The following is a 17,105-nucleotide window of genomic DNA, read 5'->3' as shown; positions in this document are numbered from 1 at the left end:
CTTATTGTTACATTCTATTCTTTTTTTATTGTATGTCTAGTCTTACTCCTATTTTTCTATTTTTATTCTAGTCTCTCTCAGCTCTATTCTTCTCTGATTAAATTCTGATCACCTAGTCAACTGTCTATGCCAATTTCGACACCGTTAAGTACTGCGTCTCATCTGCTCTGTCTATTTTATTCTATTTTATTACATTTTACTCTGCTTTATATTACCTCACACTATTTTACGTTACTAACATCACTACTTAATCACATTTTATCTATTTACATACACACCTACTGTGATACATCGACGACGACTAATTCTGTTTATCTATTTATTTATTTAGACAGATCTAGTCACTTCGTTGATTTTATTTACTATATTTTGACACTCGTGATTAAGACTAAGTGATTTTAACCTGGTTTTATTTATTTATTTATTTATTTATTCATACACGCATTTACCCAGTGACTGACAGATATACCTATCTATTTATTTACTTATTTATTTATTTATTTATTTATTTACTTACACCAATTGTTTTATTTTATTGTAATCTGCGCCTCATCAACTTAATAATTTATCTATTTATCTTTTACCGCTCGTAGTCAACCCCGTACAGGTCGATTCAAAAATGGCAGGGCAAGCAAGCAGCCCCATTACAATATATATTGACTTCCCCTTCCCGGAGGAATTCCGATGCCCGGAATGCTACGGCAAGCCGGGCATGAAGCTCGGTGGGGCGTATAAGTCCCACTCCGACCTGGCAAAGCATGCCAAAAAGTACCACCCCGGACACACTATCGTTCACCGGTGCGGCGAGTGTGGTGAGCCCGGCACGGGCAGATATGCCCTAAAGGCAGTAAAGACTCACCACGCCGCCGCACACGCGAGTACGGGTGGGCCAGGTCGGAGTGGGACCAGTAGAACGAACACCGGTTCTACTAACACCCGGATAACCGGTGTCCGGTCCTCCTCCTCGACGACTGGCACTAATTCCTCGGGCCGAGGGAGGCCCGAGTCAATTTTAAGGTTTACCGCTGACGCGGGAGCTGGAGGGGTCACTACGACAACGGCCACGACGACGACGACGACGACGACGACGACAACAACGGCGACGACGACAACAACGACGACGACAGCTGCAACGACGACAACAACAACGACGACGGCTTCGGCGATGACCCGCACGTCTACGCTGCAGAGCAGACTGCCTTTTGGCACGTCTGCAGCTGCGACGGGGACGACAGCGGGGACGTCCACGAGGACGACGCTGGCAGCGAGGACGAGGACGATCGTGGCGGTCCCACGACCTACCCCCAGGCCATCCATCACGCCACCACCACCATCGGCGTCCCTGGGGGCCAGGCCGAAGGTTGCGGCGGCACTAGTGGCTCCCCTTCGGAAGTCACTGACGCCGCCGCCCCTTCTGGCCGCCTCCAGGGCGAAGACCACCCCTGCAGCAGCAGCAGCAACGTCCGGGAGGAAAGCCCAGACGCCACCACCACCTGGAGCGTCGAGGAGGACCCAGGCAGGGGTAGCAGCAGCCGGGACCGCCACGAAGAAGACGCCCACGCCCCCACCAGCAGCAGCAACAACAACAGCAACAAGGAGCAGCCTGTCGCGGCGAAGCAACGAGGCTGCCCTGGCACCGACACCACCAGGGACCAGGAATGCGCCCGCCAAGCGCACCACGACCGGGCCCGGAGCCGCCCAACGATCCAGCCCGGGCTCATCGGCACGCAAGTCGACCCCCGATAAGCACGCCACCAACACTACTGGTGGCGTGGCAAGGAGGACGAGGGGGTCGACTGTCTCCCCCAAGACCAGGTCCCCGCCCACCAGCCCAAGGGGACCGGTCACGAGGAGCGCAGCGAGGAACAGGAGGGGAGCCAGCGTGCCGATCGAGCTCGGAGACATCAGGATGCGGACTGCAGCCCTCAACGCCACCAAGAGGAAGGCGGCTCCAAAGCCTGGCGTGAGCAGATCACCGAGGTCGTCTGGGTTAGATGGGGGGGCACCCGCCCCCGCCCCCGCCCCCCAAACAACATCTAACCCAAACCAACACCCTACCACTTCACGGGTGTTCACCTCGGTGATCAGGACGGCGGCATCGCCATCCTACGCCGCCGTCACAGCGGGCGCGGCGGTGGTCACAAACACATCACCAGGAGACCGCCCAGAAGGAAGAATGCTGCGGTCAATGTCTCGGGCATCATCGCTCCCGCCCGAGTACTTGGCCGCAGCAATTAGCAGTCCTTCACCTACCACCACCACGAGAACCTCCCCCCCTGCTTGGTCAACCCCACCCACTATTTGTGGGGAGCAGGGGGGAGCGAAGGGCTGCTGCGTGGTCTCCTGCGTGGCACTAACCACGCTGACCACGACCACCGTCACGACCACTGCCAGCGGGGGGCCTATCATGACCTCGAGGCCCCTCGCGGGGGGAGTGGAGAGGACACAGAAGAGGATGAGGCTCACGCCAGCGGTCCTCTCCCTCCCTCCCATCGAGGAAGTGGCAGGGTCGCCCGGTCCCGCCAGGACAGTCCCTTCTCCCCCTCCGGCCATCCGGGGGAATGAAGAGGAGAGGGGAGAAGAGGTGGGGAGGGAGGAGGAAGAAGAAGAACCCTCCCCACTGCCGTGGCAGGTTGCTGCCGGCAGGCGTCGAACACCTGGACGCCTGCCCCCGCTGTCGCCATCCCCGTCGTCATCGCTGGAGTCGTCCAGGAGGATGACGCCGTCGTCGCCGAGGACGACAACACCCCGCAGCTCACCAGCGGGGGACAGGAGGACGCCGGCCGCACCCCTGCGACCAACAGCGAGGGACCAGCGTTCTCCACCGGCCCCACCAGCTCCCAACGTCAGCGGAGCCTTGGAGGGGGCCACTCCCACCACCACCGTCACCACGCGAAGGGGCGGAGCCGCTCGCCGGTGGCCATTGGCAGGAGGTAGCCGCATCACCCAGCAGAGGGTAAGTACTGAGCGGGCCCCTGCCAACGCCGCGCGGATGGACCGACACCGCGAATTCCGCGATATCAATGTCCGCTTGGGAGGGTACGCGTCGCGTTTTCGTAGTGTGGGTGGGAACAATAACCCTGGGAGCTCGCTCCCGGGTGGTAGCACGAGGGGGATAACGGTCCCCACGGGGCAGACTAATGCTCCTGGGGGCGTTGCTGGAGGACCCGCGGCCCTCCAGACACCGCAGGGACGGCAGCAGCCTGTGCCTGCTGGCCAGCCCAATCCTCGCCAGCGCGCATCCCGACGGAGGGAGCAAGCCGCACTGGAGAGAGAGAGGGAGCTACTGGTCAGTTTGGCTGGGGCTGCTGACAATCCTCAAGACCTGGAGGAAGCTGCAGCGCAAATCGCTGCCTTCTTCCAGGGATTCCGGACCCGACCTGCGGGGAACGGAGGAGACGGGGACGTAAGACCAGCAAACCCCGCGAGGGCGAGGGGGCGTGTCGCGAACTCGTCAGGGACACGCCCTCCCGGTCGTACCGGCTTGGAGACCGATAGGAGAACGGACCAAGTCAAGGAGGCTACGCGTCTCCAGAGGCTGTTCCGGCAGAACCGCAGGCGTGCGGTCCAGGAGGTGCTCATGGGCGCCCCTGAGCAATGCGAAGTTGCCAGGGAGCGCGTCATGCAGCACTTCCTCGACATGTACTCACCTGCGAGTGAGCCGCAAGCCTCTGGGCCCCTTGGCTTTCCTTCAGAGGCTCCGACAGCAGCAAGCGGCGAGGCATTGATCCGGCCTTTTGAAGTGAGTGAGGTAGACCGACGGATCCGGCGGATGTCAAACTCCGCGCCAGGACCCGACGGTCTGACTTACCGTGACCTTCGGAAGGCTGATCCGAGCTGCGTCGTCTTGACTGCATTCTTCAACCTTTGCCGCAGGTTGGAGTCGGTCCCTTCTTCCTGGAAGGTCTCCAACACCGTGTTAATTCACAAAAAGGGCGATCGGGGGGACCTGTCGAACTGGCGACCACTTGCCATGTCCGACACCACCCCCAAACTCTTCGCGGCGGTGCTGGCTGACCGTCTAGTGTCGTGGGCCCTCCATAATGGGAGGCTCAGCCCCCAGCAGAAGGGTTTCCTGCCGTGTGAGGGTTGCTACGAGCACAACTTCGCGCTGCAGGAAATCCTGAACGACGCTCGCAGGGGCAGGCGTCAGGTGGTGGTGGCATGGCTGGACTTGTCGAACGCGTTCGGCTCGATCCCCCATTCCACCATCTACCGTGCCTTTGCTGAGGCCGGCGTTCCCCTCCCCTTCCGCAATATTGTGGAAGGGATGTATGACGGATGCACCACCCGGGTGCGAACCTCACAGGGCTACACTGACCCTGTCCCCATTCTCTCCGGAGTCAAGCAGGGCTGTCCGTTGAGCCCTGTGGCGTTTAACCTCGCCCTGGAACCGGTCCTGAGGGCGGTAACCACGACCTCGGCGGGTTACACGCTACACGGCCAACGATACTCGGTTTTGGCCTACGCCGACGATCTGGCGTTGACTGCCGATTCTCCGGAGGGAATGGAAACACTGTTACGAACAGTGGAAGCTGCGGCAAATGGGGTTGGACTTCGGTTCAACCCGGCGAAGTGTGCAACACTGCATCAGGACAGCAGAGGCACTCGCCGGGTACACCCTACTTGCTTCAGCTTGCAGGGTCAAGGGGTTAAAGCCCTGGCAGCAGGTGCGCCATACGAGCACCTTGGAGTCCCCACAGGATTTCAGGTCAGGCAGACCCCGCTCGCGACGATCGAGGAGCTTGTCCGGGATCTCCGGGCCGTGGATCGCTCTCTCCTCGCCCCGTGGCAAAAGTGTGAGGCGGTGAGATCATTTATATTGCCCCGCCTCGACTTCATGCTACGGGGAGCCCATGTGGAGAAAGGTCCCCTCAAGGAAGTCGACAGGCTTGTTCGCAAGCTTGCCAAGTCCTGGCTCAACCTCCCTCAGAGAGCCAGCGCGGAGGTAGTCTACCTCCCTCCCAAAAAGGGGGGGTGTGGACTGCTTCCGCTTGCGGACCTGGCCGACGCACTGGTCATCGGACATGCATTCCGTCTACTGACGGCATCGGACCCGATGATCAGTGGGCTGGCCAGAGAATCTCTGGGTGAGGCGGTAGCCAGGAAGATCGGTAGGTCACCCACCGATCAGGACCTGGCGACGTACCTCTCCGGCTCGCTGGAGGGGGAATTTGCCAGGGACAGGGGGGACTTCTCGACTCTGTGGTCGAGAGCACGAAACGCGGCACGGCGATCGGGAGAAATGCTCCAATTGCGTTGGGAGTGGTGCGCTGCCCGGCGCGAATTGGGTCTTAGACTCCGGGGCTCACGCGGGATCACGGTGGTTGTAACACCGAAGGTGCGGGACCAGGTGTTGCATCGTTTGAGAGCGGCAGTGACAGAGTTCTATGCCGATCGCCTGGGCAAAAAGCCCGATCAGGGGAAGGTCTTCGGGGTGTCGTCGCGGGATAGTGTATCAAATCACTTTCTCCGCGGCGGCAGTTTCACCCGCTTCGCTGATTGGCGCTTTATCCACCGAGCTCGCCTCAACGTCTTGCCTCTTAATGGGGCAAGGCGGTGGGGCGAGGGTGATAAGCGTTGCCGGCGATGCGGGGAGGCCCTGGAGACCCTACCCCATGTGATCTGTCACTGCCGGCCTCACTCGGCCGCCTGGCAACTGCGCCACGATGCCATCGTCTCGAGAGTATCTCGAGCCTGCCGACTGCCGGGGACGTTAAGGGTAAATAAAAGGGTCGAGGGTCTCACCGGCGAGTTGGAGGCTCTGCGCCCTGACATTGTTGTCAGGCACGAGCCTTCAAAAAGCGTCGTGATCGTCGACGTAACCGTGGCCTTCGAGAACGGCATCGAAGCCTTCGAAGCCGCTAGGGAGAGGAAGAGGGCGAAATACCTCCCTATCGGCGCCGTTCTCGAAGGACAGGGCTACCGAGTCGTGACCGACGCGATCGTTGTTGGGGCTCTCGGCTCTTGGGATCAGGCCAATGAGGCGGTGCTCAGGCTCCTGCGTGTGAGCAAGAAGTACGCGAGCCTGATGCGCCGTCTCATTGTGTCTGAGACCATTCGCTGGGGTCGGGACATCTACGTAGAGCACGTGTCGGGGGTCCGCCAGTACGCGGCTCCTCCCTCCGGTGTCCCCATCGCAGCACCGTCCCTACCCCCACCAGAGGTGACAGTGGCCCCTCCTCTCCCTGATTTATCCCCCTCGGCCAGCGAGGAAGTCGCGCCCCGAAACAACAGCCGCGAAAAGGCTCATGATGGGCACGAGGCCCTAATAATGACTCAGGGCCCTTCCGGCCCTGTATATGACGTATAATGCGGCGGCGGTGCCATGCGAGGCACCGCGCCCATTAGTTTTTATTATCATTATTATTACTTTTACATTCCTACTTTTTTTTTACTGTTATGTACTTATATCTATATTTTTATGTTATATTTTTTTTATATCTATATATATTTTAGCGAGGGCAAATGGCCCGCTGTGCGCCCCTGTTCTATTTTCTCTTTTATTTTGTTACATACTTTATTTTCTAGTCGTTCTCTTTTTAGTTGTTTCGTTACCTTCTTTTTACTACTTCTCCTGTCCTATTCTCTCTTTATACACCTTTTAATTTTGCTAAGTTCTTTTATAACACATCTAGTCATCTCTCTTAGGTTATAAGTGTTTTTAACTTTCCTGGCGTGCAGCGGGCCACTGCAATGGTGGTAATCTTTTTTTTCTCCTTCTTTATTTTTTAAGATATCTGACCAGGCCCCCCCTCCGAGGCCGGAATGATTTTATTTATTTATTGTTGACGTGTGTGTGTATGTGTGTGTGTGCGTATGCGTTCTATTTATTTATTTATTCAAATTATAATAAAAATTGTTAGCCACGCAGGGGGCTCGCTGCCCCCGCGCCGCACACCCCACCACCAATAAACCCATTTTTATTTTTGTGGCGGGGTGCCTAAAAGGGCACCCCCATGTAAGCCCTCGCCAAAAGGCGAGTATGTTGTACTGCCCCTGGGAACACATGTAACCCGGGGGACAATTGCTTGAAAATAAACGCCTTTTATCTGTTCTTATCAGCTTAATATCTGATACACTCCCCATCGGGGAGTCAGAATATTAACTCGATTTTTGGAATTTGACGGAGCGGTCGGGGCTTGCTCCCCCTCGGTCACGGGTCGGCCACGCATTGCAGTGCCGTGTGGATTGGCCCAATTAGCCTATTAAAAGCATAATATCTTGCTTTTTCCACAGCCCGTCAACTTCCAGGAATCGAGGAAATATTCTCGACTCCCCGAATCGAACAAAAAAATTTTTTTGAAATTTTCGTTTCGTTTCGCGCGAAGTCCGACGGGTGCCGCGACCCCAAAACGCGAGTTATAGCAAGTGGAGTGCTAAGTGCACTCGTTTAAAAGGATTACGCAAGAGCCGAGGAGCGATCGGGGCGCGACCAGCCGCCGACGAGGAGGACCACCGACGATCAAGCGCCTCCACCGAAGCCGGACCTCCGGGAAACCGACCACCTGTACGGGGAACCCGAGCGGGGGTAAGTGGTCGAAACCCTCTCTCACTATCTCTTTAACTTCTGTCTATTCCCCCGTGTACTTGTAACGGTGTCATTTGGACTCTCTTTGTCCAAGTGTGCCCGTTTTCAAATACACGGTAAACCCCGTTGACCTCCCCTTTCCGTTCGTTGTTGTGTGTCTTTGTTCTGCCGACGATTGGCACCTGTGCTAACCGTCGATCAGAGCGAAACACAAACAATTAACGGCTCCTTCCCGGTCGCTCGGAACGAAATTTCTGGAAATTTCGATCCGGATCACATAAGTGACAGGTGGAAACGTTTCGACAAATTTCGCAATTAAATTAATCAATTAACTCGACGGCTGTTTAAACAATCAGCTCGCTGGTTGTTTAATACGGTTCCCGAGTTAACAGATTTTATTTATTGCGAAATTGGGGCGCAAGCCTGTGCCGGTAGTTTATTAAAAGTAATATTCAACATCTCTTGTTAAATACCGGCACGTCGGAGCGTTTCTCGCTTCGTCGAAATTGTACTCCGTTTCGGAATAAGCCAGGAATATTGTTCCTGAGCCAAGACCAGCCGAATTGTTTAATCGGACTCGTTCGATTAAATTAATTCGGCTCCGATTTCCTATCAGTCACCGATCCGTGTAGGCCTCAGATATTCCTTGGCCCCGTGCTAAGGAAATTTTCTGAGTACCGCCAAGTATCGGTGCAGCCCTCTAGCGGTGGGTCCTTGCACGAGAAGCTCGAAAGAGTTTCTCGACCGCCCGCTAGGTGTCCCCCTTGGACAGGCTCTACTCTGTCCAAGGTAGAGTCCTACTATCGCTTTATCTTCTCTCCCTTTCTAACCTCCATCTGTCAATCCGCTCTCTTTCTATCTTTACCCGTTTCATACTTCTCTCGGTCTATCTCTTTAATTTTTCTCTTTCCTGTTTCGGCCACTTACTCTGCCTTATTCCAATTAGTATATTTAGTTGACTGATCTTATTATATTTTATTTATTTACCTATTTACTCTATTTTACTGATTTTACCTACTTTTCTCCCATCTACCTACTTACTTATTTATTGATTCGTTGAGTTTTATCTATATCCTACTGTACCTATTATACTTACCTGACTTAGTCTTATTATAATTTTACACAGTGCTACATATCACTCTTTTTAGCTATTTACTCATTTTAACACTAATTGACTTACCTGATCTGTACATTATATTTTACTCTATTTTATCTCACTCCAACTTACTACACCGTACTCTAGTCACAATTCGTTCCTATATTACTATATCTTTATCCTGTGATATACAACATTTATTTTTAACCTATCTTTTATCTATTTACTTATTTATTTTTTTACTTATTTACTTATTTATTTATTTAATTTTTATTTTACCTACCTTACAGTTATACCGCTGTGATTTCCTTCACTCTTTTTTATCCTTTTACTCTGCTAATTTCGACAATTACTATCATTATTACCACATTTTATTTTTTTAACTAATTCTACCAATCTAGTCAACTTTATATATTGATTTTAGTGATTCTATACATATTTGAGTTCTACATTTTACATTTTATTTACTCAACGCCACTCTGCTCTGATTTTACTCTATTTTACCTATCTATTTTTACATTAACCTACACTTGACAGAGCTTTTACTAACTTAACACACGTACCTGGGTTTTACTTATTTATTTATTTATTTATTTATCTACTGATTATATACTGTACCTACTGTACACACACATTCTATTCTATTATATTCTATTTGTAATTCTAATAATTTTAATAAGTTCACCTGGTACTAAAACATCTGCTCGAAATACTGCATAATATATCTTCTTTTACATACTTTTTTCTTATTTTTCCACTCTCTACTTTCCGCTTGTAGTCAACCCCTGTACAGGTCGTCCCAAAAATGGCAGGGCAAACTAGTAGCCCCGTCACAATATATATAGATTTTCCGTTCCCGGAGGAATTCCGATGCCCGGAATGCTACGGCAAGCCGGGCATGAAGCTCGGTGGGGCGTATAAGTCCCACTCCGACCTGGCAAAGCATGCCAAAAAATACCACCCCGGACACACTATTGTCCACCGGTGCGGCGAGTGTGGTGAGCCTGGCACGGGCAGATATGCCCTAAAAGCCGTGAAGACTCACCACGCCGCCGCACACGCGAGTACGGGTGGGCCAGGTCGGAGTGGGACCGGCAGAACAATTACCGGTTCTGCCAGCAACCGGACAACCGGTGCCCGGTCCTCCTCCTCTGCGACTGGCACTAATTCCTCGGGCCGAGGGAGGCCCGAGTCAATTTTAAGGTTTACCGCTGACGCGGGAGCTGGGGGGGTCACTACGACAACGGCCACGACAACGACGACGACGACGACAACAACGACGACGACAGCTACAACGACGACAACAGCAACGACGACGACTGCGAGTGGCCAGCGGCAGGCGGCGACGGCCCAGGGGATCAACACCTCCGGCGGGGCCGTACCACCATCTTCAGGCCCCGCGACCACACCGACCACCAGTGTGGTCACCACTACGACGACGACGGCTTCGGCGACGACCCGCACGCTGACGTTGCAGCGCAAACTGCCCTTCGGCACGTCTGCAGCTGCGACGGGGACGACAGCGGGGACGTCTACGAGGACGACGCTGGCAGCGAGGACGAGGACGATCGTGGCGGTCCCACGACCTACCCCCAGGCCATCAACCACGCCACCACCACCATCGGCGTCCCTGGGGGCCAGGCCGAAGGTTGCGGCGGCACTAGTGGCTCCCCTTCGGAAGTCACTGACGCCGCCGCCCCTTCTGGCCGCCTCCAGGGCGAAGACCACCCCTGCAGCAGCAGCAGCAACGTCCGGGAGGAAATCCCAGACGCCACCACCACCTGGAGCGTTGAGGAGGACCCAGGCAGGGGTAGCAGCAGCCGGGACCGCCACGAAGAAGACGCCCACGCCCCCACCAGCAGCAGCAACAACAACAACAACAAGGAGCAGCCTGTCGCGGCGAAGCAACGAGGCTGCCCTGGTACCGACTCCACCAGGGACCAGGAATGCGCCCGCCAAACGCATCACGACCGGGTCCGGAGCCGCCCAACGATCCAGCCCGGGCTCATCGACACGCAAGTCGACCCCCGATAAGCACGCCACCAACATTACTGGTGGCGTGGCAAGGAGGACGAGGGGGTCGACTGTCTCCCCCAAGACCAGGTCCCCGCCCACCAGCCCAAGGGGACCGGTCACGAGGAGCGCAGCGAGGAACAGGAGGGGAGCCAGCGTGCCGATCGAGCTCGGAGACACCAGCAAGCGCGCCGCAGCCCTCACCAACACCAAGAGGAAGGCGGCTCCGAAGCCCGGCGCTAATATGTCACCGAGGACGGTTGGGTTAGATGGGGGGGCACCCGCCCCCGCCCCCCCCCACAACGACATCTAACCCAAACCAACCCCAATCCACCACACGAGTGTTTACCTCGGTGATTAGGACGGCGGCCTCACTATCTTATGCCGCCGTCACGGCGGGCGCAGCGGTGGTCACGACAACACCGCCAGGAGACCGCCCAGAAAGAAGAACGCTGCGGTCGATGACTCGGGCCTCGTCACTCCCGCCCGAGTTCATGACCGTAGCGATTAGCAGCCCTTCCCTCATCATTGCTACGAGGGATCCCCCCCCCTTCTCGCTCACCCCCACCGACCATCTGTGGGAAGCAGGGGGGAGCGGAGGGCTGCTGCGCGGTCTCCTGCGTGGCTCCGGCCACGCTGACCACGACCACCGTCACGACCACTGCCAGCGGGGGGCCCATCATGACATCTAGGCCCCTCGCGGGGGGAGTGGAGAGGGCACAGAAGAGGACGAGGCTCACGCCAGCGGTCCTCTCCCTCCCCCCCATCGAGGAAGTGGCAGGGTCGCCTGGTCCCGCCAGGACAGCTCCTTCTCCCCCTCCGGCCATCCGGGGGAGCGAAGAGGAGAGGGGAGAAGAGGTGGGGAGGAAGGAGGAAGAGGATCCCTCCCCACTGCCGTGGCAGGTTGTTGCCGGCAGGCGCCGATCATCTGGGCGCCTGTCCCCGCTGCCAACATCCCCGTCGTCATCGCCGAGGTCGTCCCAGAGGAGGACGCCGTCGCCGTCGAGGACAACACCCCGCAGCTCACCAGCGGGGGACAGGAGGACGCCGGCCGCACCCCTCCGACCATCAGCGAGGGACCAGCGTTCTCCACCGGCCCCACCAGCTCCCAACGTCAGCGGAGCCTTGGAGGGGGCCACTCCCACCACCACCGTCACCACGCGAAGGGGCGGAGCCGCTCGCCGGTGGCCATTGGCAGGAGGTAGCCGCATCACCCAGCAGAGGGTAAGTACTGAGCGGGCCCCTGCCAACGCCGCGCGGATGGACCGACACCGCGAATTCCGCGATATCAATGTCCGCTTGGGAGGGTACGCGTCGCGTTTTCGTAGTGTGGGTGGGAACAATAACCCTGGGAGCTCGCTCCCGGGTGGTAGCACGAGGGGGATAACGGTCCCCACGGGGCAGACTAATGCTCCTGGGGGCGTTGCTGGAGGACCCGCGGCCCTCCAGACACCGCAGGGACGGCAGCAGCCTGTGCCTGCTGGCCAGCCCAATCCTCGCCAGCGCGCATCCCGACGGAGGGAGCAAGCCGCACTGGAGAGAGAGAGGGAGCTACTGGTCAGTTTGGCTGGGGCTGCTGACAATCCTCAAGACCTGGAGGAAGCTGCAGCGCAAATCGCTGCCTTCTTCCAGGGATTCCGGACCCGACCTGCGGGGAACGGAGGAGACGGGGACGTAAGACCAGCAAACCCCGCGAGGGCGAGGGGGCGTGTCGCGAACTCGTCAGGGACACGCCCTCCCGGTCGTACCGGCTTGGAGACCGATAGGAGAACGGACCAAGTCAAGGAGGCTACGCGTCTCCAGAGGCTGTTCCGGCAGAACCGCAGGCGTGCGGTCCAGGAGGTGCTCATGGGCGCCCCTGAGCAATGCGAAGTTGCCAGGGAGCGCGTCATGCAGCACTTCCTCGACATGTACTCACCTGCGAGTGAGCCGCAAGCCTCTGGGCCCCTTGGCTTTCCTTCAGAGGCTCCGACAGCAGCAAGCGGCGAGGCTTTGATCCGGCCTTTTGAAGTGAGTGAGGTAGACCGACGGATCCGGCGGATGTCAAACTCCGCGCCAGGACCCGACGGTCTGACTTACCGTGACCTTCGGAAGGCTGATCCGAGCTGCGTCGTCTTGACTGCCTTCTTCAACCTTTGCCGCAGGTTGGAGTCGGTCCCTTCTTCCTGGAAGGTCTCCAACACCGTGTTAATTCACAAAAAGGGCGATCGGGGGGACCTGTCGAACTGGCGACCACTTGCCATGTCCGACACCACCCCCAAACTCTTCGCGGCGGTGCTGGCTGACCGTCTAGTGTCGTGGGCCCTCCATAATGGGAGGCTCAGCCCCCAGCAGAAGGGTTTCCTGCCGTGCGAGGGTTGCTACGAGCACAACTTCGCGCTGCAGGAGATCCTGAACGACGCTCGCAGGGGCAGGCGTCAGGTGGTGGTGGCATGGCTGGACCTGTCGAACGCGTTCGGCTCGATCCCCCATTCCACCATCTACCGTGCCTTTGCTGAGGCCGGCGTTCCCCTCCCCTTCCGCAATATTGTGGAAGGGTTATATGATGGATGCACCACCCGGGTGCGAACCTCACAGGGCTTCACTGACCCTGTCCCCATTCTTTCCGGTGTTAAGCAGGGCTGCCCGTTGAGCCCTGTAGCGTTCAACCTGGCCTTGGAACCGGTCCTGAGGGCGGTAACCGCGACCTCGGCGGGCTACACGCTGCACGGCCAACGTTATTCAGTGCTGGCCTACGCAGATGACCTGGCGTTAACTGCTGATTCACCGGAAGGAATGGAAACACTGTTACGAACAGTGGAAGCTGCGGCAAATGGGGTAGGACTTCGGTTCAACCCGGCGAAGTGTGCAACACTGCACCAGGACAGCAGAGGCACTCGCCGGGTACTCCCTACTTGCTTCAGCTTGCAGGGTCAAGGGGTTAAAGCCCTGGCAGCAGGTGCGCCATACGAGCACCTTGGAGTCCCCACAGGATTTCAGGTCAGGCAGACCCCGCTCGCGACGATCGAGGAGCTTGTCCGGGATCTCCGGGCCGTGGATCGCTCTCTCCTTGCCCCGTGGCAAAAGTGTGAGGCGGTGAGCTCGTTTATATTGCCCCGCCTCGACTTCATGCTGCGGGGAGCCCATGTTGAGAAGGGCCCCCTCAAGGAAGTCGACAAGCTTGTACGCAAGCTTGCCAAATCCTGGCTCAACCTCTCTCAGAGAGCCAGCGCGGAGGTAGTCTACCTCCCTCCCAAAAGGGGGGGGGTGTGGACTGCTTCCGCTTGCGGACCTGGCCGACGCACTGGTCATCGGACACGCATTCCGTCTACTGACGGCATCGGACCCGATGATCAGTGGGCTGGCCAGAGAATCTCTGAGCGAGGCGGTAGCCAGGAAGATCGGTAGGTCACCCACCGATCAGGACCTGGCGACGTACCTCTCCGGCTCGCTGGAGGGGGAATTCGTCAGGGACGGAGGGGACTTCTCGACCCTGTGGTCGAGAGCACGAAACGCGGCACGGCGATCAGGAGAAATGCTCCAATTGCGTTGGGAGTGGTGCGCTGCCCGGCGCGAACTGGGTCTTAGACTCCGGGGCTCACGCGGGCGCACGGTGGTTGTAACACCGAAGGTGCGGGATCAGGTGTTGCATCGTTTGAGAGCGGCAGTGACAGAGTTCTATGCCGATCGCCTGGGCAAAAAGCCCGATCAGGGGAAGGTCTTCGGGGTGTCGTCGCGGGATAGTGTATCAAATCACTTTCTCCGCGGCGGCAGTTTCACCCGCTTCGCTGATTGGCGTTTCATCCACCGAGCTCGCCTCAACGTCTTGCCTCTTAATGGGGCAAGGCGGTGGGGCGAGGGTGATAAGCGTTGTCGGCGATGCGGGGAGGCCCTGGAGACCCTACCCCATGTGATCTGTCACTGCCGGCCTCACTCGGCCGCCTGGCAACTGCGCCACGACGCCATCGTCTCGAGAATATCTCGAGCCTGCCGACTGCCGGGGACATTAAGGGTGAATAAAAGGGTCGAGGGTCTCACCGGCGAGTTGGAGGCTCTGCGCCCTGACATCGTTGTCAGGCACGAGCCTTCGAAAAGCGTCGTGATCGTCGACGTGACCGTGGCCTTCGAGAACGGCATCGAAGCTTTCGAAGCCGCTAGGGAGAGGAAGAGGGCGAAATACCTCCCTATCGGCGCCGTTCTCGAAGGACAGGGCTACCGAGTCGTGACCGACGCGATCGTTGTTGGGGCTCTCGGCTCCTGGGATCAGGCCAATGAGGCGGTGCTCAGGCTCCTGCGTGTGAGTAAGAAGTACGCGAGTCTGATGCGCCGTCTCATTGTGTCTGAGACCATTCGCTGGGGCCGGGACATCTACGTGGAGCATGTGTCGGGGGTCCGCCAGTACGCGGCTCCTCCTCCCGGTGTCCCCACCGCAGCACCGCTCCGACCCCCACCAGAGGTGACAGTGGCCCCTCCTCACGACCAGCCTCCCTCCGCCAGCAGGGAAGTCGCGCCCCGGATAGGCAGCCGTCACGAGGCTGAAGACGGGCATGAGGCCCAAACAATGACTCAGGGCCCCTCCGGCCCTCTGCATGACATATAATGAGGCGGCGGTGCCACGCGAGGCACCGCGCCCATTAGTTATTATTATAATTACATTTTTATTTCTATTGTTATTGTTATTTTTATTATATATATTTAAATCTACGTATATTTTAGCGAGGGCAGGTGGCCGGCTGCACATCTCTATTCTATCTTCTCTTTTATCTTGCTACTTATATTATTTTCTAGTCATTCTCTTTTAAGTTATTTCATCTAGTTTATTGGTTTCTTCTCCTGTCCTTTTCTCTTTTTATACTTTTTAGTTTTGCTTATTTTCCTTTTAGTCATCTAGTCATCTACCTTAGTATATAAGTATTTTAACTTTCCTGGTGTGCAGCGGACCACTACAATGTTGACAATTATAATTTTAATTTTAATGTTAATCTTAAGCTATCTGACCAGGCCCCCCTGCGGGGCCGGAACGATTTTTATTTATTTACTGACGTGTGTGTGTATGTGTGTGCGTGTGATGCGTTTTATTTATAATATTTATTTACTTATATATATATTAGCCGTGCAGGGGGCCCGATGCCCCCACACCGCACACCCCACCACCAAACCCTTAATTCTATTTGTAGCGGGGTGCCCAACGTGCATCCCCATATAAGCCCTCGCCAAAAGGCGAGTACATTGTACCGCCCCCGGGAGCATATGTAGCCCGGGGGACCATTGTTTGAAAATAAACGCCTTTTATCTGTTCTTATCAGCTTAATATCTGATACACTCCCCATCGGGGAGTCAGAATATTAACTCGATTTTTGGAATTTGACGGAGCGGTCGGGGCTTGCTCCCCCTCGGTCACGGGTCGGCCACGCATTGCAGTGCCGTGTGGATTGGCCCAATTAGCCTTTATAAAAGCATAAATATCTGCTTCTTCCACAGCCCGTCAAACTTCCGGAAATCGAGGAAATATTCTCGACTCCCCGAATCAAAACTTAGAAGATTTTCGATTCGCGAAGTTTTTCGGGTTTGTGCCGCAACTTCCCTAAATCCACGCGTTGTGTGTGCAGCAAGTGCCAAGTGCACACCACTCCTTTAAAAGGATTACCAGAGCCGAGGAGCGATCGGGGCGCGACCAGCCGCCGACGAGGAGGACCACCGAAGACCAAGCGCCTCCACCGAAGCCGGACCTCCGGGAATTACGACACCTGTGCGGGGAACCCGAGCGGGGTAAGTGGTCGAAACCCTCTCTCTCTATCTCTGTAACTTCTGTCTATTCCCCCGTGTAACTTGTAACGGTGTCATTTGGACTCTCTTGTCCAAGTGCCCGTTTTCAAATACACGGTAAACCCCGTTGACCTCCCCTTTCCGTTCGTTGTTGTGTGTCTTTGTTCTGCCGACGATTGGCACCTGTGCTAGCCGTCGATCAGAGCGAAACACAAACAATTAACGGCTCCTTCCCGGTCGCTCGGAACGAAATTTCTGGAAATTTCGATCCGGATCACATAAGTGACAGGTGGAAACGATTCGGCAAATTTCGCAATTAAATTAATCAATTAACTCGACGGCTGTTTAAACAATCAGCTCGCTGGTTGTTTAATACGGTTCCCGAGTTAACAGATTTTATTTATTGCGAAATTGGGGCGCAAGCCTGTGCCGACAGTTTAATAAACTAATATTTAACATCTCGTTGAATATCGGCACGTCGGAGCGTTTCCTACTTCGTCGAAATTGTACTCCGTTTCGGAATAAGCCAGGAATATTGTTCCTGAGCCAAGACCAGCCGAATTGTTTAATCGGACTCGTTCGATTAAATTAATTCGGCTCTGATTTCCTATCAGTCACCGATCCGTGTAGGCCTCAGATATTCCTTAGCCCCGTGCTAAGGAAATTTTCTGAGTACCGCCAAGTATCGGTGCAGCCCTCTAGCGGTGGGTCCTTGCACGA

The 17,105-nt window shown here is 56.0% G+C and overlaps 2 pseudogenes; both read left to right on the top strand.

Moving 5' to 3' along the window:
- Positions 1 to 7,026: 7,026 nt before the first annotated feature.
- On the top strand, positions 7,027 to 7,205 carry LOC143361139 (U2 spliceosomal RNA; annotated as a pseudogene).
- Positions 7,206 to 15,883: 8,678 nt separating this feature from the next.
- LOC143361148 (U2 spliceosomal RNA) lies at positions 15,884 to 16,065 on the top strand (annotated as a pseudogene).
- Positions 16,066 to 17,105: the final 1,040 nt, after the last annotated feature.

This window comes from Halictus rubicundus, chromosome 14 (genome assembly GCF_050948215.1).
Source record: "Halictus rubicundus isolate RS-2024b chromosome 14, iyHalRubi1_principal, whole genome shotgun sequence".
In the NCBI taxonomy this organism is placed as follows: domain Eukaryota; kingdom Metazoa; phylum Arthropoda; class Insecta; order Hymenoptera; family Halictidae; genus Halictus; species Halictus rubicundus.
The sequence above is the reverse complement of the archived record's forward strand: the minus strand, read 5'-3'. Positions and strand labels throughout refer to the sequence as shown.